Source organism: Phalacrocorax carbo, chromosome 3 (assembly GCF_963921805.1).
Source record: "Phalacrocorax carbo chromosome 3, bPhaCar2.1, whole genome shotgun sequence".
Taxonomy (NCBI): domain Eukaryota; kingdom Metazoa; phylum Chordata; class Aves; order Suliformes; family Phalacrocoracidae; genus Phalacrocorax; species Phalacrocorax carbo.
This window is the reverse complement of record NC_087515.1, coordinates 53,203,650-53,229,673: the sequence shown is the minus strand read 5'-3', so window position 1 is coordinate 53,229,673 and position 26,024 is coordinate 53,203,650. Positions and strand designations below refer to the sequence as shown.

Below are 26,024 nucleotides of genomic sequence, written 5' to 3'. Positions count from 1 at the left end.
CTCAAATGCTGCACCAAATTTTCATTCTGAAGAAGCTAGTGTTAATAATTGTTATTCACAGTCTTTATTGTATTTTTCAATAATAGATCCCGGGAGCTGTTCTAGCACATTTTACTGTGATCTTGAGATGATTGTAGTATAATCCTGTGATGTTATTATGGTATTTCACTGGATGATCTGTAACTGTTTCAAAAGGTAATATTGACCTACTTAAGTATGTGTACAAAGAGAAAATGAGTCTCTAAGATAAATCTACCCACCTATTCACTGTGCCAAGAATGCCTCTCTTATTGTGTACTCCAACCAGTAAATTACTCTGTTGCTATTACACCTACCACCCTTAATTTCTCCTAAAGTGCAACAGGTACAATATAGAGTAATTTTCTTTCATAATATTCTAAAATAGTACATCCTGTGCTTTTGGGTGGTTTCTGCAATTTGTTCCAGAAACATCTTTTCTATAGTGCCAGAAGTCTGAAAATCTTGCAATTATTTGGAATGATATTGTCTAGCAAGATAAATCGGATGACAGTGTTTAAGATAGATCAACATATTAATTTTCTCTTCATTTATCCTTTAAAACTGAATTTAGTGAAATATTTTATCTAAAAACTGAATTACACTTGGTTTTGGTTTCCCTTACTTATAGAATTAATACTCCAGCATCTCATAAATGGAAGCCACATAGTTTAGAAAGTTGGAATTTATTTTTTTTAATCAAAATCTATGGATTGAATTACAACATGTTACCCCAGTTTAATCAAACTACATATTAGCAATTCTATTGATTTCCTATTTTTCTGCATTGTTATATAGCTAAAACCAACCAAACGAACTGTCAGACTAATTTCGATGTGGCATATAACGCAGTAGATAATTGCTTCACTTTGCTTAATGTAATATAAATCCATAAATAGACATTTGTTTTATGTGTAAAAAGTGGGCTGCCTGGTAGAGAACAGGAACAAATAACAAAGAAGAATACTCAGTGACAAATACAGACTAAAGAATAAAAGGTGATTCATTCAGAAATTTTATGAGCCGATTATTCATTATGCTCTAGTGCCATATACTGCACCAGAATTTCTTTTCAGTTGGGTTCAGTTCTAAATCAGAGTTTCAGAACACTGTTCTCTTCTGGTTTATTTTTCACATAGAGTACAGCACCGTATGTTAAGATTTTTTGCAAGAAAATGTTATTTGTCCTGTATGTTATTTCTGTAGCATCAAAAAAGCTAACAGAGCTGAGTTCAGAGGCTAACTCACATTGTAGTGTTTACATCATCAGCATCTGGCACTATATGTTTCTGGAGTAAATTGTAGAAAACACCCAAAATAATATATTCCTTCCAATGCTAAACGCAGCTGGTAGTAGGTACGAAAGGTAGCACACATTGCCATTCTAAGTATAGCTTAGTTAAACATGTTAAGCATAGCTAAATTGGCAGCTCAGTAATTGTACCTTGCAATGTCAAGTACTTCCACAGCCAAATCTTGCCAGCAGTAAAGCATCTGAAAATCCGAAGCAATACTACTTTTTGTCCTGCAAAGTTGTTACTTTACATAATTGTAATTTGTTATTGTTACACAATTGTAAGTTGTTAATTTACATAAGCAAATTCTGTGAATGTCCTGCAGACAGATAACATGAAATCTGATTTTCTGTAGGGCTGAATAACTCCCTGAGCACGCACGCAGTGACATTAGCGTGTTACTGAGTTTTTAGCATTGCTGGGGTAAAGAGCAAGGAAGGAAGAAGTATAGCATAGCCAGTGGTTCAGCAGACTAAATATTTTGAAAAAAGGCTGCCATACTTTTTTTCAGAGAAATAAATATCCCAAGTGCTTTGATGACGGAGAAATGTAGCAGTTACCTTGCTAAAATACACATCTCTGTGGAACGATCAGGTAGATGTGAAGTGTTAAGGTACATTAGAGGCAACAGAAAATCTTGATCTACTGGGTCAAGATATTTGGCAATGTCATTCTGGTGTCTTCCAGTACTAGCAGAATGAGAGAACAATCTAGAAGAGTTTTAGCTTGGGTCTTTCCAGCCTTTAAATATTATATCAACACGCTTTCAGTGCTATGTCATGCTTCAGTAAGATAAGAAGATTAAGCCAGTAGATGCTTACCATTACAGAGGAGTGCAGTAGAATGCTGGAAACAGGCAGAAGGGATCCTTATAGGAGGGTGTTCTTAGGCTTTTATCAACCAAATTGGCTTACCATTAAACATCCTTCCCATCTTTTGTGCCTCTGCTACTTTCCCATCTTAGTGCATCAGTCCACTTTTGCAACTGAAAGCACAGGATGTTTATAGCAACCATAACGTGGTACGTTGCTTAAAATACATATTTTATGGTATGTGAATAGTTTACTTTAAGCATAATAATGGTATATTCAGGCAGAGAAGAGCCAAATGTACCTCCGTAGAGTTGAACCTGCCAGAACATCAGTGCATTCACAAACCTGAAGTTCCGAAGACTTTCTTTCAAACAGGGGCTCTAATCCTCCCATATTTCTTTTAAAGATATTTTGATTCAAAATGTGAACTTTATCTCCCCCAAAAAGAAAGCTGCAAGCAGACTTTCTAACTCAAAGCTAAAAGTTTAGGTGCCAGGAGCTGTTTTTTGTAAAGTATTAGAATAATTTTATTGTGGAAAAGTGTTCTTGACTACTGGATCAAGCACAGTATTTACACCCAGAAAACAGCAGGAACTTTTGACTCTTTTAAAAATTATAAATCCTAGAAGTCAAGAACTGAAAAATTTAGCCCTGAATTTAAAACCCTGCATCAATCTTCCTCACATGACACATTTCCTCCCTTTACAAAATCAATCAGGTGAGGTTAACCCGGTTGTCTGATGAAGCTCCTTTCATTCTCCATTCATTTATTACTGTTTCCCATGAGGAACTTTGTCTGTGGAATGCTCCTTTTAAGCTGGTCCAAAGTAGCTTGATTCTCTTGACATTTTACAAAATCCTGTAAAGACGCCTTTTGGGATAAATCTGTATGCAAATGGGATTAATTTATACTGCAAATATGTGGTAAAGACTTAACAATATTTGTCTTCTCAAAAGTAACTGGAATAAGCATGGGAGTTTGAGGTGGCAGAAAAACTGCTGTTTTCATTATCTAGTCTATCTAGGATACTGACATACTAACAGTTTAAACATAAATCAGTTCCAACTTGGTATTTTAAGTAGGTGTACCCTTTGCTTAGAAGTTTTGACATCTGGAACAAATAGATTTTAAAAGTAAAAGAAGAATACTAAGATGAAAGGATATTCTTTAAAAATTTTGCATCAAAGAAAAGCCATGAATTCTTTGCAACCTTCTTAAGATTCTCTACCGTTTGAAGGCTATAATTACTATCTGAAAATGGAAAAAATGTTGCTCTCACTTTCTGTCAGCAGATGATCACCTGTGTTTTAAAGGCACTTCTCTCTGTTGAAGAAATTAAAATAGCATAACATATGTTTTGTGACTTACTGCTCTTCAGATCATATCCGTTTCATATGAAAATACATTTTAAAATTCTTCACATTTCATTTATGAACAAGTTTTTATTTCCTTCACATTGGAATTTAATTGTCTTATACTTGCATTTACATTTCACACAGTAACAGTCAAAGTATCAAACACACTAGCAAAGAAACATTTCTTCACCATGTGGCCTGCTCTCTTTCAATAAGAAAACTCATTTTAAACCTAAATTTCTGAAGTTTCCAAGTTCTGTTGCAGTGTACATTGCTTATTAAAAGTTTACCTTGCCTATCAATGCTTCTCTTAAATCTGAATCATCAAGACTAACAGAACAGCTGTTAGAAAACAGGTTCTTTGAAAAGACTTCCAGAAAGAAGTAAAATCCTCTAAAATCAGGATTTTTCTGTGGTGTGTTAACGATCCCAGGACATGTCAAAAGCAAAAAAGTATGTTCAGTTGAAGTCAAGCTTTGGACAATATTCATTCTGGATCATATTTTAATTTGGAAAATTTAGTTGTTCCTGCCTTTTCCGTCCTGAGCAATTGTTTTCCCCTCTGAACCTGTCAGTAAGCTGAACAGAAGTTGTCAGAGTACACAAAGTCATTCAGGCCCAAGACAAAAAAATGCTTATCCCAGGTTTTATTTCTTTGAAAATGTGTATATTTTGTAGAACACGAAAAATTTGTGTGATGATGAAAACTTACTCTAAGGAAATCTTTTCTGTTGTTGCCAAACTAACATTGTTCATCTTCAAAAGCCATTTAGTATTTAACACACTTTGGCTGAACTTCATCATACTAACAGTTTCAGGTTTTCAGAAAGAAAGAAAACAGTGTGTGTTCACAAATTAATTCAGTAGCCATCTCATACTTATGGTTCAGTCAGTGAGTTGATAGGATAATTTCAGGACAGGATTGCTGGACTAGGATTGCTGTACAGGTCTTCATTATGGGCAGTAGAAGAAACTGTTACTTGGAGTGTTATATTCTCTCTGGTCACCTATTGGTATTAGTGGCAGAGGTGGGAAGCTTGCCTTCTTGGTCAGAGTGTGCAGCAATTGCAGCTGTCTGAAAAAAAAGTGCTGTGGGTTAGAACATGTAAAAATAGTGGGGGTTCTGTTTGTCAGACCAGGTGCAAGAACAGAAAATATCCATGCTTTGCCAGAAAGAGGAGGAGGATAGATAGAAGAGAAAAAGCACACAAAAGAGAACAAAAACATTCCTTCTGCTAAATACTAAACTATAGTCATTGGAAAGAATACAAGAGGTTATTCCAGCTCCCTTGTTGACTAAATTGTATGTTCTTCCTACAGATAGTTCCTAAAAAAGAACTGTTCTTTGTTTTCCTACGTACAGACACAGTATCTGTTGTTTATGACTATAATCATAGCATGCATAGTTTAGAATGTGGGACTATGAGATAGGCTGTGTTTCTCTTTCTGATTTGTCAGACACTAAAAAACGTGTTCCTTAGTTATTACAGCTTCTTTGTGATTTACTAACACAATTTCTGTCTTTAAACTAATTTCTTGTACATTGCTTCTACTACCACCATTTTTTTTTTACATATTAAAAAAATTCTCCCAAAATTTGTGGGGACAAAGTATATCTAAGTTCTCAGGGTCTATTTTGTTGAAACCCTTTTTCAAGCTTTGGACTGGTGCAGACGTCTGCGGCTTTATAAAGCTCATGGCTGTCACAGGATTAGCTGTTGTGGAGAGGGTCTCAAACTCTGTTAGCTGTTGGAGTCTGAATTTACTGATTCTGCTAGACTACCCGCTACCCTCCAGCTCAAGCACATGTACAGAAATCCAAGACATGAATGGAAACTTAGTTATAAATTGAAGGCAGCTGGAGACTTACCTATGAGGGAATCATTCTGACTTATTTGGCAAAGCTCAGATAGGCAATACGTAATGTAGCATTCATGTTCTCCTTTCCTGAAATTTTGTTTAATTTTGCCACTATACATCAATGGCCCTCCACATCAACATATACTAATGTTTCAATGCAGAAGCCCACTGAAATAATACCTGCAGTGTCTCATTATCAGAAAAAGCTCTACTTAAGTTTGAGTATATTCAAAAACTTTAAAGCATTTTGTTGCAGGATTGAAGGCTACATTCTGGCTTTATTAAAGCCTTGGGAAAAAACCCCATTATTTTTATTGTTCTATGTCAGCAATTCTCATGTTTGCTGACTCCATTTGTAGGATTATGCTCAGGTTACTATTTATTACAGTGCTGGAATTGGTTGCTTTCTTTTGTACTCATGTGCAAAAGCTGTTGTCAATTTTTGGAAAATTGTGAGCTAAGCAATTTTGCTTCAGGGTTGTCAGAAAAGTGAGCGTGAGGCAGAGCTTTTCTTGACAACTGATAATCTAGGTATTTGCCAATAGCCTCAGCATTGTACCTGTATGTTTGTGATCATCTGAATGAAGTGGAAAAGAATCATAGATGTGATTATCATTGCGTCGCTTTGTTTTTTTTTTAAATTCACCTATCTTTGGACACTGATGTTAAGAACATCATATAACTTTCACAGTGTAAGAGCTTTCACAAAATGACATAAAAGAACAGATAACTAATGCTGTGCTACTGCAGCTAGGAGTAGTGTGTTATACTTGCTTTACATAAACCAAGATGATTTTAGTCAAAATAGTTCAGAATAGATGAAAAGAGAACTCAGTTCATTCTTTCAAGTAGCTCCTCTTAGGTACACTGGAGAAGAAAAGCTTTAAAGAGTATATCTGGTCTCTAAGCTTAAATCAATTGGCCTGGCCCACAGACATAGCTTTATAGCCTACTCTCTACTAAGCATGTATTTTCTGTGCAAGTACGGTCTCCTTTTCAAGAATTTCTCATATTTAGGAACTAGGTCCATCTGTTCATTAGCATACTAAAAATTATTTTCTTATTTTGATAGACCTATTAACTCTTTTATAAATAAAAAGCCTAAAAATTTTATCACCAGAAAAGTGTCCTAAGCTGCAAGTGGAGTTTTCTTGATTAAAAAGGGAGCAAGAGCAAGTCAGAATCAGCTGTGTAGCAGACAAGAATGCATAGATACAGGAGAGTACAGTGGGCTAAGGGGAAAAAAGAGCAGAGCATGAAAGAAAGCTGGGCGAGAACACAGCACAGAAGGCTTGTGATAACTTTCCATGAGGTCTGGTTTCTAGACGTCAGACTGGACAGATTTGAAGATGGTCTTTACCTAAGGAGAGCAACACAGCTTTCAATTATTTCTGGAATGAAGATCATACTTGCTACATCATAACACCAAATTGATGACCAGTTCCATTATGCATTATGAGCTACAAAATACAAAGGTACTAACCTTGAACTACAGATGGCAAGATCATGAGCTAAACTGTGTTCATGCATCAAACGCTTGTGAACTCATGCATGCTTGCATACCAGCACATCCATGTCTGGTACCAAAGAACTGCATTCCTTGTATGCTGTTCAAGATCCACTGATAGGAACCAGGGCTCAGCAGCAAGGGCCAGTCATCAGCGTAGATTTCTCAAGGAAAAAATGAAACAAAACCCAAGATGTAATTTTGATAACGTAACAGGCTATGTCTTTCCAATATAAATGCACTAAATATGAATACATGTCCATATTTTTCTTTCAAGCTCTTCCTTTTAATTTGTTTCCCTTTTCTTTGTTCTCTTGACATTTGTCTTTTTCTCCTCTGTTTCTCTAGGATCATAAACAAACACTGGCAAGTCAAACAATAGTGATTATCTTCATATCTTAAAGGCAATAAAAACTTACTGTAAATCTCATACTAAGCAGGCAGCCTTCACTGTGAGCCATTTTACAATGGACAGGATAAACCGAGTTGAAAAAAAAGTCTTGAAAAATTAAGTAGTATTAAACATGCAGACATGGGCAAAGTTTTTAATGGCATAAACATCCCATTACACTAAAAGAAGTTTTGACCACCTGAAAATAAATGGTTTCCACAAACACAAATCCAAAAACAGAATTCGCCAACAGGATTTGGAGAAAAGAAATAGACCATCGTTAGTTCGAAGCATTGGGGTTTTCCCTAGGTATGACCTCATCTTTGAATTTAATGCCATCATAATACTTAGTTTGGGACAATTACTGCATCTTTTGTATGCTTACATTTGAGAAATATACTCTCAGCTTTATCTCCACTTAATATAGATTTTCTACTTGGGAATGAATATAGTTACTGCCAGGATTTTGTTGGTGGTAAGAAAGGGATTTCTTGTTTGTAAATTTATTCCTTCACAGCACTTTCTAACAAGGGATATAGTACTGCTACCATAGATGTAAATGGAAGATTTGCAATTGGAACATCAATATTAAGGATTAGATTGCATATTTGTAAGCTACACTTAGCCATAAATATGTATTTTTCTGTTTTGAATATCAGCATTTTTGGTTTTTTTTTCTTATAGCATGAGTGAATTGTTATTTTCAGCTGTTATGTGAAAATATTTATTACCTTTTATACTTCCATAAATCTCTCCTTATGCTAGTCATGATATCCAAGAGGAGCAATAAAATCTGTCAATTTTTTTTTTTTGTGACAGCCAAGAAATGTTTGGACTTTGAAACTGGGACCTCATTGACCAAGTGAAGGTGCAAATTTCTGTTGTTAAACAACTACGGTTGTAGCCAGACACCTATCTCAGTCTGATTCTCAGAAGTGATGTATTCAGGGAAATAAATCAGGATTTAAGTGTCATTTAAAAAACCCAGCAGTCAGTTTTATAGGTGCTTTTATATAATGATTTAACACTGAATGTGTATTGTTCTCTTTACTATATAAAACATACTCAAAAGGATTCTAAAATAGAGTCATCAGGGAATCCATTCAGTTCCCTGAATGTAATCTATTCAGTGCAAGAATTTGCACCATACTGAAAAAGAGGAAATAAAGTGGTGTAAAATTAAAAACCTCCAATTGTGTTTACAATTTGAACAAAGGAATACATAAGAAACTACAATACAGGTACTTTGAACATTATCATTTAGAAATAATTTGATTTTTAAGTGTAATAGGCATCCTTCATAATCATTAGACAGTGGCATACGCATATTGAAACACTTGCCAAGTGTCTTGCTTTCCAGTAGCTGACAGACAATAGGGATATTTGTTACACAGAGCAGTAAGACAAGGTACCTCTGAGCAAACTAGTTGAGGTACTGGGACCAGTACAGCCAAGTGAGCTTGCTCCAGGAAGCTAATCCTTTAGGACAGTGAGACAAAGTCTTAGGGGAAATGCCATGGTAACTTGTAGAGTTCAGGTGTCTCCACACAGGACTTCAGTGTGCCATGTAGTTACTACCATATATGTTAACTATTAAAAAGAAGCAGGTGTTATTTACAGACCCGTAAGCTGGAGCATCAGTGCAGAGAATTTCTATTTACATGTGTATACACAGTATACACAGTGGCAGTATACTACTATATGTACAAAACCAGCCAGTTTTGCCATTCAGTCAGTAGGTACTCAGAAATGAACTATGAGATTAATTTTATCTGCAGTTACTTGATTCTCCAACAAAAAATCAGCTGTTGCTTTAATTTTGAAGCCTTCCCAATAACATTTACATGATCATCCAAATCCTGAGGCAGCCTCAAAATCTTGTCTACTCTCTGAATTCTTGCCATATTTATAGTCTCTTAACATTCATTGCTATCACAGGGTGCTGCTCCAGCAATGCGAGCGATGAAGGGAATGCTTGCATAGGCTGGCTCTCAGCATTCCTGCTGCCATGGTGTCTCCAGCTCCAGAGCCCAAAGCCGGCTGAGATGCATGACAAAACATCTCGTGACCTCTCTGCACTCAGCTTGCCACCGCTATGGGACACTGAAAGATCAACAGTGGCAAATCTTATGAAAGAGCTTTGTAGTCAAGGTTTGAATGCTCTGGTATCAGGGAATTCAAACAGTGTTAAGGTGTTTAAAGTCAAGCTGGGTGGAGCTGGAGTATCACAAACACTCCACCATCCAGGTATTTTGTAAATGGATACTTTCTAGCTTTTTGTTGTTTTATTTTTACGTTTTCACACTACTAAATACTGCTTTTACTGATCAAAAGCCTCAACATTGTAAACTTCATTAAAAAAGTAGTTCTTAGAAGGTGCTCTGAGCAAGAATCTTTTACTCAAACAGTTTGCGAACCCAACCTTTTTTTTTTTTAAAAAAATCATATTATTACAACTGATAGAGCTGCTTAGGACGAAAGACAGAAAACTCACTCTGGCTCACATGTAGCTTTAACTAGAGTGCTGCCTTCTCCACCCTGCCCTTGTGTCACCTGGAAGGTTATCAGTCCTGCTGGCAGTGCAGCTCCATGAAGGGGGACAAGCCAGGAGCCAAGGGTGACCCCAACACTGGGTGGTGACCCTCACCAGGGGGGCACAGTCCCACACAGGATCTAAGCACAGCAGACAGAACTGGTAACAGGGACTACCAACAGCCACATACAGCAGCAGCCCAGGGCCCGTCCAGCCATCCCAGCCAGAGCTGAGGCTCCGTGCGGGCACCCCCACCGCACAGCCCAGGCACGGAGCAACCACCCCGTCCTGGAGCTTAAATGGGGCCCATGGGCAGGGGTGGGGGCCCCAGGTGAGGTTGCTCAGGGCAGTTGTGGCCTGTTAGTGCATCTAGAGCCCTGCCAATCTCATTCATTGTTAAGGTGAATTATATATATAATAAAATAGAGAGCGTGAAGTATAATCTACTTTTTAAAATCCTGTTGCCTTTGCGTTTGTACATTCATATTTGTGACTACTGGCAGACCCTTCTGGTTACCTTCATTAGCCTAATTTAATTTAAAGTAGAAATTCTAGCAATCTCACTTTTGTAGCGTCAGATGTGACAAATAAGGAAAAATGGTAGGCCACATAGTAAGTACAGCCCGTTGCCATTTATTTGCTCTTCTTTAATATTTATTTGTTCCCTATACCATTTTATGATCTCAGATAAACCCTTCACCTTAAATATGAAGGGTGTTTATTCACCTTGTTTTCATATAAACAACAGCAAGAAATAGCTAATAAAGATAAGCACAAATAAGAAATTTTGAATTAAATATTGGATGTGCAGCAGCTTGTTCTGTATGTGATTCTCTTTTGATACATATGTAGTCCCATATTTAAAGCCTGTATTTAAATGATCTGTAGCTTTCCCTTGGTCTTTCCTGATTCTCTCAGCCCCCTGTTTTTTCCCTTGGCTTTTCTTAGTATTTCAAAATCCAGTAGGCATTCAAGGGAGGGGAAGCAACATCTCTGACTTCTTTTCCACTTATTGTCTACACTGAATATGTCATGTTCTGATCTATAGCTTAATTAAGTCAGAAACAATTATTTTGGCTGTCTAGTATGACTTGCATGTAATTTTATTTATGCATCTTGATTATAAGAATTGACTATATCATAATGTCCCTGTTGTCCTCATGGCAGGGCATCAAGGGCATTTCATCACTCACAGGGTGGGAAAAGGATATGCTGTTACTGCCAGTGACAATGACTGGATTACTGAGTTGTTCTGAAAATACTGTGTGGTTTAGATTCAGTGAAATTCCCCGTGCAATGGGCACCGTCATAATTTCAAATGTCTTCTCTTGTGATGCAAAAGGGCCATTTCCAGACTTGAAGAATCACAAAGTGGAGTTCTTAAAAGAATTAACAGATCACAAGTTTTATGAGAGGTATGAAGGAAGCAGAAGTACTTTCTGAAGATATTCCCAAAGTTGTCTTGACTTTGCACTCAAAAAACAAACAAAGCCCCAAGGAGAGTAAAACAGAAATAAAATTTAGAGCATTCCTGGTAGTTAAGGAGTAGAAAATTCAAGTCAGTTTGAGAAAATTTAGGACATATAATTTTTGATGTAAACTTCTGTATGAAATCATCCTTGGGACAGCCAAGCACTGGAGCAGATTGTCCAGCAGGGCTCTGCAGTCTCCATTCTTGGAGGTTTTCAAGACTTAACTGAACAAGGACCTTGAGCAGCCTGATATAATCTCAGTGCTGACCCTGCTTTGAGCAGGAGAGTGGACGAAAAACCTCCTAATGTCCTTTCCAACTTGAATGACTCTATGATTCCATAAATCCAAGATTTATGTGGCTTAGACAGTTTTTTTACATGAGGAACAAAGACCACCACAGCATATTTCACACCAAATGTAACTCTGGGTTTCATGTAGATATATGCCCCATAACATTTTTATTTTGGAATAATATATAAAACAGAATTGACAATTGCCTAATACAGTCACATGCAGAAAATCAGACTACTGCTCTTACTGAATGGTAATGTCAAAGCTCTACATTCCATATGGATGTCACCAAAAGGAATTGTGATTTCATCAACACAGCTGCTAGCTTTGTAATGACATATGGGAGTAACTTTTTTTGATGAACGTTCCTACAGCAATGTTTCCTCTGCCTTCTGCATTTTTCCTGACATCATGACTTTAAACATGAGCACTATTTAAAACACAGTTGTAATTTCTGACAAATTTTTGTACTTGTGTTAGCAATTTAACTTACCTCTAGAATTAGCATTGTCTCAAATCTACTATTTCCTGCAGATCCAGATATAACTTTAATTTATTCTGTAATTGTGAGATAGATATTTTAGTCTAGAATCTATTTTGTCTTGTACAGCTGAATGTGAATTTAAACCTTTATACATACACAGATGAGTGAAAGCCTTTCTGGATTCTACTTCTACAGGATAGATTAGGGAAGAAAAATAATTACTATAAAATAATAATGTCAAGGATCTAGCAAGGATAGCAAGGGTCTATTGAATGTTATTTCAAATAAAATATTAGTACACCCAATCAATAAATATGATGACAAAAACATAATAACAACATAATAACTTTCAATGTGCTATGATGTATTTAATATCATCTTGGGCTATGTAGGTGCTTCCTAAACTAAGATAAAGCTGTACAGAGACAAACTTGCACAAAGGCAACAGGCCTCTGTACAGAAGTACTCCTTATGATGCAGTGAATCTTATTTATGAGGAACAAATCAAGTATTTCAAGTATTATTTTCAAAAACATGGGGAAATATAGTTTGATTTTTTATTTCATTATAAACTTAATGTCAAACCACTTGAATTATCATCTTTCAATAAGCATTTTGTGTTGCAAGAGGATGAAAAAAAGAGACGTTACCTTTCCAATTTAAGGTATAAGTTTTTCCTGAGACTGTTTAAAGAATATATGAACAACCTAAGTTAGTTGACATAAGACTTTTTTTTTTTGATTGAGAAGAAGCAGGTCTGAAGGGCAGGCTTATTTTTGTGTAGCTAATAAAAGCAAGAGTCTTACTTAATACACACACAAACACTTTGCAAGTTTAGTTACTACATAAGGCAGTGGGATAAATATTGTATAAATTTTCTGACATCCTTACTTTATGACAATGGCCACTCTTCTTTTGATGCAGCCCAGGACATGGTTGACATTCTGGGCTGCAAGTGCACATTGTTGGCTCATGTCCAGCTTCTCATCTACCAGTACCCCCAGAAGTCTTTCTCGGCAGGGCTGCTCTCAATCTCTTCATCCCCCAGCCTGTGTTGATACTGGGGATTGCCCCGACCCATGTGCAGGACTTTGCACTTGGCTTTGTTGAACCTCATGAGGTTCACATGGGCCCACCTCTCCAGCTTGTCTAGGTCTCTTTGGATGACATCCTGTCCTTCTGATGTGACAACTGCACCGCTCAGCTTGGTGCCATCTGCAAACTTGCTGATGGCCATGATCCCACTGTGTATATCATTGACGAAGATATTAAACAATACTGGTCCCAGTAGGGAACCCTGTCTGACACCACTTCTCACCTATCTCCACCTGGACATTGAGCCATTGACCACTGCCCTCTGGATGCAATGTACAACAAATTCCTTATCCACTGAACAGTCCACCCATCAATCCATATCTCCCCAGTTTAGAGAGAAGATGCTGTGAGGGACCGTGTCAAAGACCTTACAGAAGTCCAGACAGATGACATCTGTAGCTCTTCCCTTGTCCACTGATGTAGTCACTCCATCATAGAAGGCCACTAGTTTGGCCAGGCAGGACTTGCCCTTGGTGAAGCCATGCTGGCTGTCACAAATCAGCTCCCTGTGTTCCATGTGCTTTAGCATATCTTCTAGGAGGATCTGTTCCATGATCTTCCCAGGCACAGAGGTAAGGCTGACTGGTCTGTAGTTCCCCGGTCCTCCTTTCTACCCTTTTTAAAGATAGACCCAATGTTTCCCTTCTTCCATCCCCAGGGGCTTCACCTGACTGCCATGACTTTTCAAATATCACAGAGGGTGGCTTGGCAACTACATCAGCCAATTCCCTCAGGACTCTTGGATGCATCTCATCAGGTCCCATAGACTTATGTATATCCAGGTTCCTCAGGTGGTCATGGACCTGATCTTCCCTTAAAATGAGAGCGGCTTTATCCCCCTGGTTTCTGTCCTGTGGTCCATCAACTTGGGAGGGGTGAGGAGAAAGGTTGCCAGTGAAGACTGAGGCAAAAAATTTGTTGGATACCTCAGCCTTCTCCTAGTCTGTTGATGACCACCTAACGTTAGCAGTCAGAGTGAAAACATTGAGGGAATGCATTTCAAAACCACAGATGAGAAGGTCTCTCAAACATACGAGTGCTGAGATATGCAATGAACAACATAGATACAAAGATATAAACTGACATAATAAGTGAATACAATATATACCATATCAATAAACATAAGTTTTAAAATTCTTATTTAGCTGTGAATTTGAAAAGTCCAGTTCTAGCTTTTGAGAGGGCATAGGGATGGAGGAAAGTAGTGCTGTATTAAATATAAACTGTTTACTTGAAAAATTACTATATATATTATAAACTCATGCAACACCTTTATGTTATTATGAAACATCACAGTGGATGTCAAACAAGTTTCAGTTCAAACAAAATCCGCATTAAAAGAAGTGGAAATCTTCCTCCAGAAGCAGAATCAAATGTTAATAAAAATTCAGCTGAAATATTCAGTCCATATCAGGGAAGAGGTTAATTTCATTCCTTTCCTGGAACGTTCCTTCTTAACTCCTGGTAACCTTAACACTTGTGCTGCTTGCATCAGTCACTAAGACAATAAAAAGTCTGACTTTTTTTCCTTTGCCCCCTGACTCCTTTATGACACAGAGAGGAACAGTAATTTATGCATGTAAAATGGCTCTTTTCTAATAACTTTTTTTTTTTAACTAGGTCAGAACAAGTCTTCAGAAGGGCCCAGTAACATGATACACTAACAAATGCATTTTGAACAGTTCAAGTGTTGCTTAACTCCCAAAATTAATTAATTTTGGGCACTACTTGAGCTGACCAATAGCCTTCACTGACTCGCTGAACAGCTGTGTAGTTTGCCCTTGCTATCTGTAGTCACTGTTAACCTCCTACAGTGCATTTAAGTTGGCCATTCTGAATGACACTGCCCTAACTTCACTTCACCAGTGTCAAAAGAGACTTGTAAACTCACCTTTCTCTGCAGCAGTTTCTTCATCAGTTTCTTTGTGGAAGTGTCTTTATCCCCAGTTGACATCTGTGGGAGCCATTACGTGAGAAGGAGTCAAAGACAGCCTCTGGGGAGCTGGAATTGAGGTTGAAGGTCTCACATTAAAAAAGTCATTTACTTCTGGTTTAGTTTTGCTCTTAGGCATTATTCACAGCTTTGCTCTGTCTTCAAACAAAAGGAGCAGTGGCCCCACTAAAAGAAAAAAAATCAGAAGCTACTGAATGTGCTTAGAGTTAGTAAATATTAACTTGGGCTTTCAGGAGTCAATCCACAGTATGCCTTTAAAGCAAGAGAGCCTTCGCCTTTCATTGCCGCTGCCTTATTGTTGCTGTACTGTTTTCATTTCTTTTTTACCAGACAAGGTATTTCTAATAATGCTTTTTCACGGCATATGGTTTTGTATGTCACTGGAGTAAAGTTGTTCTTCCTCGGTTGATTACTGATGTGATAACTTCTTTTCTTGTTGGTACTAACTAAAATAAAATACGACTGTTTACAAAGGAATGCAGAAAAATATTTGTTTCAATACTTTGTAGTTCTGGGCTAGACATGTGAAGCTTCAGTATGTATTTTAAGATATCTGGTGTTGACTGCAAAAATGTTCCAGAATAGGCTTACAAAAATCACTTACTCAAGCTTTGATTGATCTCACAGGGGTGTTTCATTGTATGCTTTTGATTATGGAAATGCCAGTGCACTGGCTTTATCATCTTCACATTGGAGGATTTTTTCACCTAAGTATTTTCATGTATTTTCAGATTTTTTACTTCTCAAGTAAGATAAAACTGAATTTAAGTGAAGCTTACTTGGCAAGTAAGTAGGACAGGGTATATTCCTCATTGACAAAAGTGTTTTGATAAGAAGGGTAAATTTATATATAAAGAAGAAGCACACAATACTTACTGTTTTCAAAGGAAATTGTTTCCTCTCCTTCTAAAGTAAATTTGACCCAAATAATGTAAGCTGTCAAGATAGCCAAGAGCTAAACTGAACATAGCTTACACACTGTGACATTTTTGTCATTGTTTTTCACTTTCAATTAAACAAAGGACCGTTAAATATTTTAAAAGAACAAATTTAACAATTTAGTAAGTAACACTGGTTCAGAATAAAATAGTCTTCCCAACTTTATCTCAGTAGACATTTCTGTGCTAATATAATCTCAACATACTGTTATCAGCCTCTTTCTTTATAAGGCGTGCATAAACACGTGTGCAGGTCCGAATGACAGAATAACTCAGACACCTATAGATTAATGTTTGCTAGTGATGATGTCTACAGTCATTACCAGTATCACAGCTACCGGCCTAAAAGTTCCACGCTGTCTTTTGGCGAATAATATCGAAGTGTGTGCACTGCAGTGGCACACTGAGCCGTCTCAGCTATGGCCCAGCAAGCTGGAAGGGCGCACAGTTCAGGGGCAAGCAGAGATAGCAACTTGGGTCAAAACATTACTAATGAATTCCTCTAAAATATCCCTCTGACATGGTTACATGTGTGGCCAACTTTATATTCAAGCATATTTAACTGAGGACATTTACAATATTTGCAAGGCAAACTTAAGTGTTCATGTGCTTGCAGGGTCAGTGTTTAAATGTCTGCAATTTAAGGAAAAAAAATAGCATTTTATCAAATTAGCTCTGCCACATTGAAGGCTTCTGCTTCATAATACTTTAGTTCGCACCTCTGCATTTCAGTTTCTCAGGTGAAATTTTACTGTAAAATAAAGCTTCATGCTCTGGGAAAAAAAAAAGGGGGGAAGGGAGAGGGGAAATGGGGAAATGGGGAAATGGGGAAATGGGGAAATGGGGAGGGAAGGGAAGGGGAGGGGAGGGAAGGGAAGGGAAGGGAAGGGAAGGGAAGGGAAGGGAAGGGAAGGGAAGGGAAGGGAAGGGAAGGGAAGGGAAGGGAAGGGAAGGGAAGGGAAGGGAAGGGAAGGGAAGGGAAGGGAAGGGAAGGGAAGGGAAGGGAAGGGAAGGAAAGGAAAGGAAGGAAAGGAAAGGAAAGGAAAGGAAAGGAAAGGAAAGGAAAGGAAAGGAAAGGAAAGGAAAGGAAAGGAAAGGAAAGGAAAGGAAAGGAAAGGAAAGGAAAGGAAAGGAAAGGAAAGGAAAGGAAAGGAAAGGAAAGGAAAGGAAATCATATTCTTTCTCATATTTTCTTAAGGATTTTTTTTTTTCGTATTCTGAAAACTGGTGAGCCTAGGCTTTGTTTATCCAGAGGGCTAACCAAAGTGTTGCAGGCATCTTACTGTTGTGCTTCTCAGGAAAGGATATTTTTAAGAAAGAAATCTAAAATAGCTTTTAACAGCATAGAGAGATTTTCACATATATCTTTCCCTTTTACTCCTTCAGTAAAGCAAAGAACTCTCAAATTACAGCTTCTGCTATTATTTTCAGAAGTTTCAATCTTATGGGATAACCTGGTATTACAGCATCTTTTGTCAGAGCACCAGAAAAAGCTTTGAAAAACATTCCTCTCAGTTTGAATTCCTTGTCATTGTCACTTGCAGTTTTAATATCACTGTAAAATACTACAATTTTTCCTTCTAAATGGCTCACAGAATCAAACTTCCATTCTGTTTCTTCCTCCAGCAATCCTGCAGGGTCATGTGTTTTTTAATGAACACAGCCAACGAACCTGTGCTGTACACAGGAGTGATCAGGTCAGCTCCAGAAGGATTTTATGGGCTGGTTTTGTAGATTTTAGAAATAGGCTTGTGGTTTCCCAATGGCTGATGACTAGCATAAATATGGGCTGTTTCCAAAAAGGGAAGTCCTTTACCACCTCCTGCCCTCTGTCCCAGACAGCAGCTATTCACTCCAACCACATTCCCCGTGCCAGCTCATGGGGCCAAGCGGGGAGTCAGATCAAAGCAATGGATGGGATTATAACTAACAGTTCTCTTTGTTTCGGTTTCATGTACTGATGGGGAATATCAGGGTTTGTTCCTTGTGTGTATGTTCTTTTTTCATGTACTAATAGGTTATATTTCTATAAACATTCTTTATCATAAAGTCTCCAAGTTCGTTAGCTCAATAGAGGAAGAAATTGAAACCGTTTGACTTGGATAGCTAAATTCACAAAAGACACATTTACAGGCACTTTCTATACTAGATTAGAAACTTCCTCTGTAGAGGGAGATAGTCTGCTGCTTCCCCAGAGAAAAAATCAAATTCTAGAATATGGAATGAAATTGTTTGAAAAGATAAGTTATCCTAGTAATAATCTCTTATATGAGTAGTCATAAACATTATAGCTAATGAAAGTGAGTTTTTAAAGAGTGTTTTCCAAACTTCTGTCTGCAAGCTTAAATTGAAGACATAGAGTCTGTTCACTGAACTAAAAGCATGCTCTCAGGATTGGGACCATCAGCTATCTTTTTTTGTTTGTTCTTTTGATAAAGTGAATAATCGCTTAACTACAATCCCTGGCTTCTGACATTTACAAAGGAAATGTTATTGTTTTGGAGAACAATTCAGTACATTTAAAGTGTTGCTTTCAAAGACTTGCTAAAATCTATTAGGAATTTTTTGTGTTAATTAGCAAATAAATGATCTTAGGCTAGATCTGACAGAGCTACAGTAGTCATTACTAAAGAAGTACAAAAAATTTTTGACTCAACAAATGAATGAAAAAAATTGGAAGAAAAAGTATTTGAGAATGAATTACATACTGGTTTAATCAGGTCAACATGTTTCTTTTTGATGTACAACAGTATGAACAAAAACAAAGTGATGGAAGCTATGGACTTCTAAGCAACCTTGCCAGGCAGGGGGCACAAGAAATTGGTATCATTACCAAACTGTTTTCTAACAGTTGCTGCTCATTATGGCACAGAAACTTGGGCTCAGTTCTCTCCTTTATTCCAAGCCAGCATGTTACATGGAAAAGGAAGGTGATCTGAACTTACAGGTTACCCTGAAGAGTGTGTTGCCCTCAGTCTATTCTGCAGCCTCTTCACTGATGTGTTAGTAGCAAATGCAAGCACCTTAAATACCAGATTCAGAGCTCCCCCTGCTCGAAAGTAACTCTCCAGAAAGGTGGTCAGTGTTAATTCTCAGGTGGTTCAGTGATAGTTCATTGAGAACTGGAAGTGGTCTTCAGTGTCCTGGGGAATAGTACATTAGCTGATGATCTAGTTTGAAGAAAGGGGACATCACTTTTGCCATGCTGTTATACTGTACCAAAATGTTTCACTTGAATCTCTTCAGTGAATTCAGTATAATATATAGCTTGTTCTGCATGACCAAAACTGAGTTTTTAAGTCCAATATATTGTCAAAATCAGAAACTAGCCTGCCTTTGTAACCCTGTTCTGTTAATGAAGTTATTACAATGTTGGGAAATGAAAGTTGTGGTTAACCAACTCTAATTGCTGGTTTTGAAATAGTTTTATTCTATTTTTCAGAATTAAAGAGTCCATTCAGAAACTACAGTTTTCCTAAGTTCAATATCTATGAACTATTTTGAAAATATTTTTGAAGTTTCCTGTATCTGCTATAATTTCTCTTCCTGTCTTTGATCCTTGCTTCTCATACACTTTATTGGTGTTGCCACACGTGGATGAAGCTACACCCCTTCAGTCTGTACCACTGATTATTTTATGTTGCCCTTTTTAAATGTGCCTCACACTAAAATTAACATTTTGATGTTTTATTGGAAGCAAGGCCATGCCTTGGCATCATTGTTTAGGGCAAAAAGCACAACTACATTGTTCAATTTGATTTCTGTTCATAGCCAAATGCCATGTTCTACGTAGCCCTGTAGAACACATAGATGGTCAGATGCAGAGCTAGTTCTCTGGATGTGTGATTCTGTATCTCCATTTCTGCCTCTGTGTTTTGTTGATGGCTAATCCTGAACAAGTACAATAGACCCGAGCCAATAATCTTTTTTTACATTGGTCATCCTTAGCCACAGAAACAGTCCCTTGCAATCAGTCACTTTGAGGATGGAAGAGAAACATCACTTATTCAAAACAGGGTGGTACATAAAGTGAAATTCAGGGTGCAAGATACTAGTTTTCGATTAAAGTTTGCAGCGCGTATCAGGCCAAGTTACCCCAACCAGCACAGAGTGCAAATTTTGTTTTGCTGCACTGCCAGCAATAATTGTACCATGGCAGTAGTAAAAAGGTGACATTTCAGAGAAAGAGCAGTTGGCATATCTGCTGTTATGTGCCTGCGCACGTCTTGGGAAAGGCAGCAATTACTGTAGTTAGGGCTTAATCAGATGCTGGCCGATAGAAGCAGCTATGGAAAGGCACTGAAGTAATGCATCTTCTGGTACTCTGTTCACACACAGTCCCAGATTGGTACTGTTAATTTTTCAGCTCTAGTAGCACCCTTCAGACTTGATAACAGAAGGAAAGTTGTTGCAATTTTACGTGTTTTCATTTCTATCCAGCTGCCTTTCTGCAATTAGTGACAGTGGGGAATAGTCCAAAACCCAGCAATGATTAAAACAAACTGGGGTGGGGGTGGACAATAAATAAGTTTGCAATGTACCGCAGAGGACAAAATTTGCTGATTCAACTTCTGTAGCCAAAGCCTCTAAAGAGCTAAGAAAGTCGTAGCCCCTCTGTATGGATCTGCTGTCACTGATTTTGGAATATTTCTTGACTTCAGGTCACCAGAAAAAAAACCAATTTTTTTTTTTGTGAAGGCAGGCCACTTAAAGAAAACAATAAAAATCCTTAGAAGCTGGAGGAATGGACACATGAAGAAAAACTATATGAATACTTTTGAAAAGGCAGGAATTCATCTTACAAATATTTAAATTCTATACACATCAAGGAAAAAGAAAAATGTGGACTGATAACATGGGGCTATAATGATGAGTGAAAAGATGAAATTTATAAAAGGATGCATCAAACTGAAATTAGGGAACTACTCCCTGATGTTCTGATATTTCAGTTTGCAGAAAAAATCTCATGAAGGAACAGTCACCTAGGACTTCCAAAACCAGAGGAGATAAACTTTGGAAAACATAGTAGAGGATCAGTTATGCCACTGAGGAAATCTGAACAAATGAACAGCCCCTTCTCTATCCTCATTTCTGTTATAATATTTCTATATAAAATTGCTTCTTTAGGTGCTAAAAGGGGAAGTTTTCACCTTTAACAAGCCAATATGACCTTTAAAGAACCTATAATTATAAAATAAACTTTCTTAGCAGGGAACATGGCAGCAAATATGTTTTAAAGGAAAGTTTAAATGTTTGTCTGAGGACTGCTTATGTTACCCAGAAAATCATCAGGAAGGGAGCATGTTTGAAGCCTATGCCTGTGAAAGGACCAGAATATAGTTTTAGTAGTGCTTCATATGATAGTGTCTAGTCAAAACTCAAGAACCTTATCCATTACACAGGATCCTAGAACATAATACCATGTTCCAAACGTTTAGTCATGGCCATCTCCATCAAAACGCTGGCTCCAGAAAATTATGCGTGCAATGGCTGGGTTGAGGTGGTAATTTTTTTAGACATTTTAACATTTTTTTACTAAGAGCAAGAAAATGAAAAAAATATAGTACGTTGATAAAATTTACAACCTCATGCAAGAGCAAAACCAAGAAGTTCCAGGGTCATGCCAAACAGGAGGGAATGCCGGATGCTATTGTCACAGTTACTGCATTTATTCCTCAAAATGACACTGTTTTTTTTTTAATAAATAAATTTTTAAAAAGCACTATAAATTAAACTCATGGAAGGCCACAAATTCTCCATTATATAGTCTGCTGTGTCTTGAAAATCAAGTCCCTGTAGAAATCATGGCATAATATTGATACTGTTACATTGAACAGGTTCTTAGTTTATGTTTTCTTCTGTACACTAGCCATTTAATTAGCAAAAACTAACTAGTGCCAGCAACTATTATCCTCTTTGGTACCACTTGTTTTATATTCCTTGAGATTTTATTTATTTCCTCTTTAAAAGCAAATGGGTTTTATGTTTAATTAAATTTCTTTTTGGCTCCAAGAGATTGTCAAGGTGAAAAAAATATCCTATATATTTTAGAGAATGGCTGTAAAAGGAGTATTTACACACCTTTTATGTTAGATTTTGATAAAATTTCTCTGTTAATTAATGATCTAAAGATAACTTCGATTAATATTGCAGGCTGGTAGCAGCAGTTTGTTTTTATACTGCCAATGAATTTATTTGCATTTCATGCAGCTTATAACAAAATCACAATTTTCATTCTGGTCTTCTTCAGAGAAGTTAGCTCTGTAATTACTAGGGACGGCCATTGCTGTAACATTTGAGACTGCAGAGATTTGCAGAGGTTCCCCTCTCCCACAGGCTTTGGCTATATTTGTCAACCCAGCAAAAACTGTAGCATGAAACCTGAGGAGTGCTGATCCCATGTATCTCCTGCTGACATCAGTAGGAGCTTAGCACCTATCAGCATCAAAGGGTTTTGTTACTGCAGCTGACTCTCAATAATGCAAAACAATTAAAAATAATAACAAATGGAACAAAACCCAAATGATCCAATAGATTCTGGGAAAGGTTTTGAAGATACTATAAAAATTTAGAATTGTCTTAATTTTACAGATCAGCATTTCAGTTGTGACCAGACTGTATCAGCAAAACATAATAGAGAATGAAATTCAGATCCAAAGCTGAAGTAAATTGTATAATGATGACAGTTTGAAAAGGCAGGCTGTGATCTATATAAAAATTAATACAAAGTCAACCTAAAGTAACTCTGTGGTAGGGATCAGCATTGTCTCTGCTGTCAGAAGTTATTTTCACAGTTAAATGACATGTGCATCCATGGCGAACATTTAACCTTTTATTTTCTGTCCACCACCCTAGCTATCTTGCTCTTTGACACAGGAATGTTTTTTTTACCTGTGTCTGTAGCACTTTACACAATGGAGATTCTGAACCGTAATTAAACTCCAGTAAAACACATAAAGAATATTAAGAAATAGCATTGCTTACACTATTGAGACTTTAATCACCACATATGCTTTTCCAAGGATCCTAATCTTAAGTGTAAATTTGTCAAATCTTGGTTCTTTCTGCCATACTACTTCTCATCCTTAGCAAGAGGTTCATTAATGTGTCCCAGTGTGTTTATTATCTTTATCTGAGCAGTCTGCATTTACTTGGGATGAAGCTGATTGAATATCACCCGCCTTTTTTTAAGTTGGCAGCAAGGCTTAGCATATTTGCACTTGCTTGTGCCTGGAGTCTGTGTAGCTGGGTCTTTGTTCTAGTCCTATGCTATGCTTTGATATCTTTTTAGCTGGACCTGTGCAGAAGTCCTAAATTTATTTGTCCTCTTGGAAGAGTAGAGTCCAGAAACCCTGCAGATAAGAAATCATAAAAGACACATTTTCTAGTCATAATAAAAGCATAGCTAAGCCTGATTATAACTGGAATTGCAGTTGCAATACCACATTAAAGCCAAAGTATGAAAATGAATCATGGGAAGCCCAAGAACAAAGATCAGATCTCTAAACTATGAAGGGAAGGAATAAATAGGATTTTGCCACAGGGCATAAGCATCAACCTGCACTTTCCTTTGAAAGCTACTGCAGAAACTAAAAAAAAAGACAGACTCCAGGACTAACAATAACTCAATAGTCAAAAAGGCTTTTCCAATATACAGTATCCAATGTATAAAATCAGCCAAGATCTCTCTGAAGTGGACTGTGTCTCATCTTTACTGCCAGCTACCCTTTCAGCCTTTAAAATGTTCAGAATGCATTGCTATGGAGAAAAACACTGAAGCATGAGATGGCATATGAGCTTTTAAAGTTCTGTTCATTATTCCCCTGTCCTGGGCACTGTTTTTCCTTTTCAGAAAGACAACCTATCTTCCCTGTCACTATCTTGTAATAGTCAGCCTTCCATGCCCTTTTCTTCCTTATTTCCCTCTTTCTTCCCACTTACTTTTCTGTCTGCTGAGACATCTTCAAGCAGAAGACTATGTGTTCAAATAACAACTGTGCCAAAAGTTGCAGAGAAGTACACCAGCTTGCAGACATGCAGCTTCGTAGAAAAATATCAAGTGTTACTGCAACGTCCACCTAACCGGACATTTATAATCACCAGCTTTGTAGCATAGACTACTGTTTTGTTCATGTACATTGTAAACATAAGAAGTTGAATTGGGAGAGAATTCATTGCATTTTTTGAATTCCAATCATGTTGTGTAATTGCAATGACACCCAGCTAATTTTCAAGAAGTTTCTATCATACTACACTGCACAATCCCTCCCAGAGGGACCAGTGATATGAAAGAACATGACTTTATCCCAATTTATAGTGAACATAAAGTTCTGAGAAAGTTCCTCTCTGTCTACAAGAAATTATAAATTAAAATGCGCTGTTCATTTGCATGCAGCTACTATGTACCATCAACTGTCTAGCACTACATGGCTGGTAAATCCTACCCATGTAGGTAAGTCACTGTTAGCATGACTTTCCGGGAAGAGTCACGCTTGTTCATGTAGGTATCTGCGATATTGGCCTATGTGAAAAATATTCATTAGTGTGTAAGCCATTTCTTTGTAGTTTCATAGTATTGGTGGAATACTCTAAACCTGTTATTATGCCACCTGGATCAGTTTTCATGTCTGTAGCCAAGAGATATACCAAAGATGTATGGCTTCTTACAGTATACATCAGTGCAAACATAGATTTGTCTCCAAAGTCCCAAGAAGGACTAATCATTAATCATTAATTTTCTGGTCCATTAATAAAATACATTTTCTGTGTTGAAAGCCTCTTCGCAAAATCATTACCTGTTTTAATAAGATATATAGTGACAATCCTGAAATTTCCCCAGTCTAAGAGAACCTTGCACAGTTTAGGAAAACTTTTCAGGTCAGTGAGATTCCAAGAAGACTCAGAGTGTTTCCATGAGGATAAGTAGAATTAACTGCAAAATCATTCTGGTGTAAATAAGTGTCTTTGATACCCTCACTTTTGAGATGGGCAGTGACATTATTTGCTAAAGCAGTTAACCACCAAATCTGGAGGGTGGAGATGGGTTTTGAAATTAATATGTGCAATTTACAGTGCTATATACAGTGCAATTTGTTGCATTGTTTTTGAAATAACATTTTTCAGCATGTTTTCAAATTAGAGGAAAGTCTTTACATTTCATCTAAATTTCATTACCTGAGAGATGGATACATAATAAAGGATGATGTTGAACCAGAAGGAATGACATCAGATAAATTTAAATCTTTGTCATCTTGATCTTTATCACCATTAGGAAAAATTTCTTTACTGAAAGAGTAGTCAGGCACTGGAACAGGCTGCCCAGAGAGGTGGTCGAGTCACAGTCCCTAGACGTGTTCAAAAACCGTGTAGCGTGGCACTTCAGGGCATGGTTTAGGAGACATGGTGGTGTTGGGTTGACGGTTGGACTCGATGATCCTAGAGGTCTTTTCCAACCTTAATGAATCTATGATTCTATGATTCTATGACCTATACTCATCAGAGAAAAATAAGCACAGTGATCAGCTGGGTTGTGTAGATGTGTTGTATCATTCTAATATCAATTTTTGTCAGCTCTGAGTTGGGCCAAAACTTGAAGGCAACCTGAAGGAATGCAGCTCAGTTAGTTATGTCAGAAAGTGCAGGTTAATTTAAACTGGCTCTAAAGGCATTCAGCATAGTTTCACAACAATTGCGCTAATTGGACCTAGATAATTTTTTAATTTTTAGTTCACAAAAATAAAGCATTTTCAATGTCCTGCTCCAAAATTTGTGAGATCATTGTATGAAGTAGCTGGACCTACACAAGAGAATTTAGTATTCCAGGCTGTTCTACAGATGACATGAGCCAAGGTCTCCTTTTCCTGTTCTTGATGGGCTGCTCAGGTAAATGATAAAGATCTAATGAATTAGAGTAAAGACTAATAGCTAACAGATGTACAGACGCTATCCACTCTATTAATTAATGCTGCTGTACATTATGTGGAACTAATGCAAATTACTGTATGCGGAATGTTTACA

The 26,024-nt window shown here is 37.3% G+C and overlaps 1 protein-coding gene and 1 long non-coding RNA gene across 4 annotated transcripts in view; one reads left to right on the top strand and one right to left on the bottom strand.

The window, feature by feature from the left end:
- Positions 1-26,024, top strand: part of PACRG (parkin coregulated) — a 254,712-nt gene that overhangs the window by 188,016 nt on the left and 40,672 nt on the right. The gene's annotated exons all lie outside the window — the stretch shown is intronic.
- On the bottom strand, positions 3,410-15,202 carry LOC135312558 (uncharacterized). Its single transcript, XR_010372148.1, has 3 exons — positions 15,007-15,202; positions 6,825-7,012; positions 3,410-4,556 (listed from the first exon to the last, which is right to left on the bottom strand). It is a non-coding gene; the product is annotated as an uncharacterized LOC135312558 (long non-coding RNA).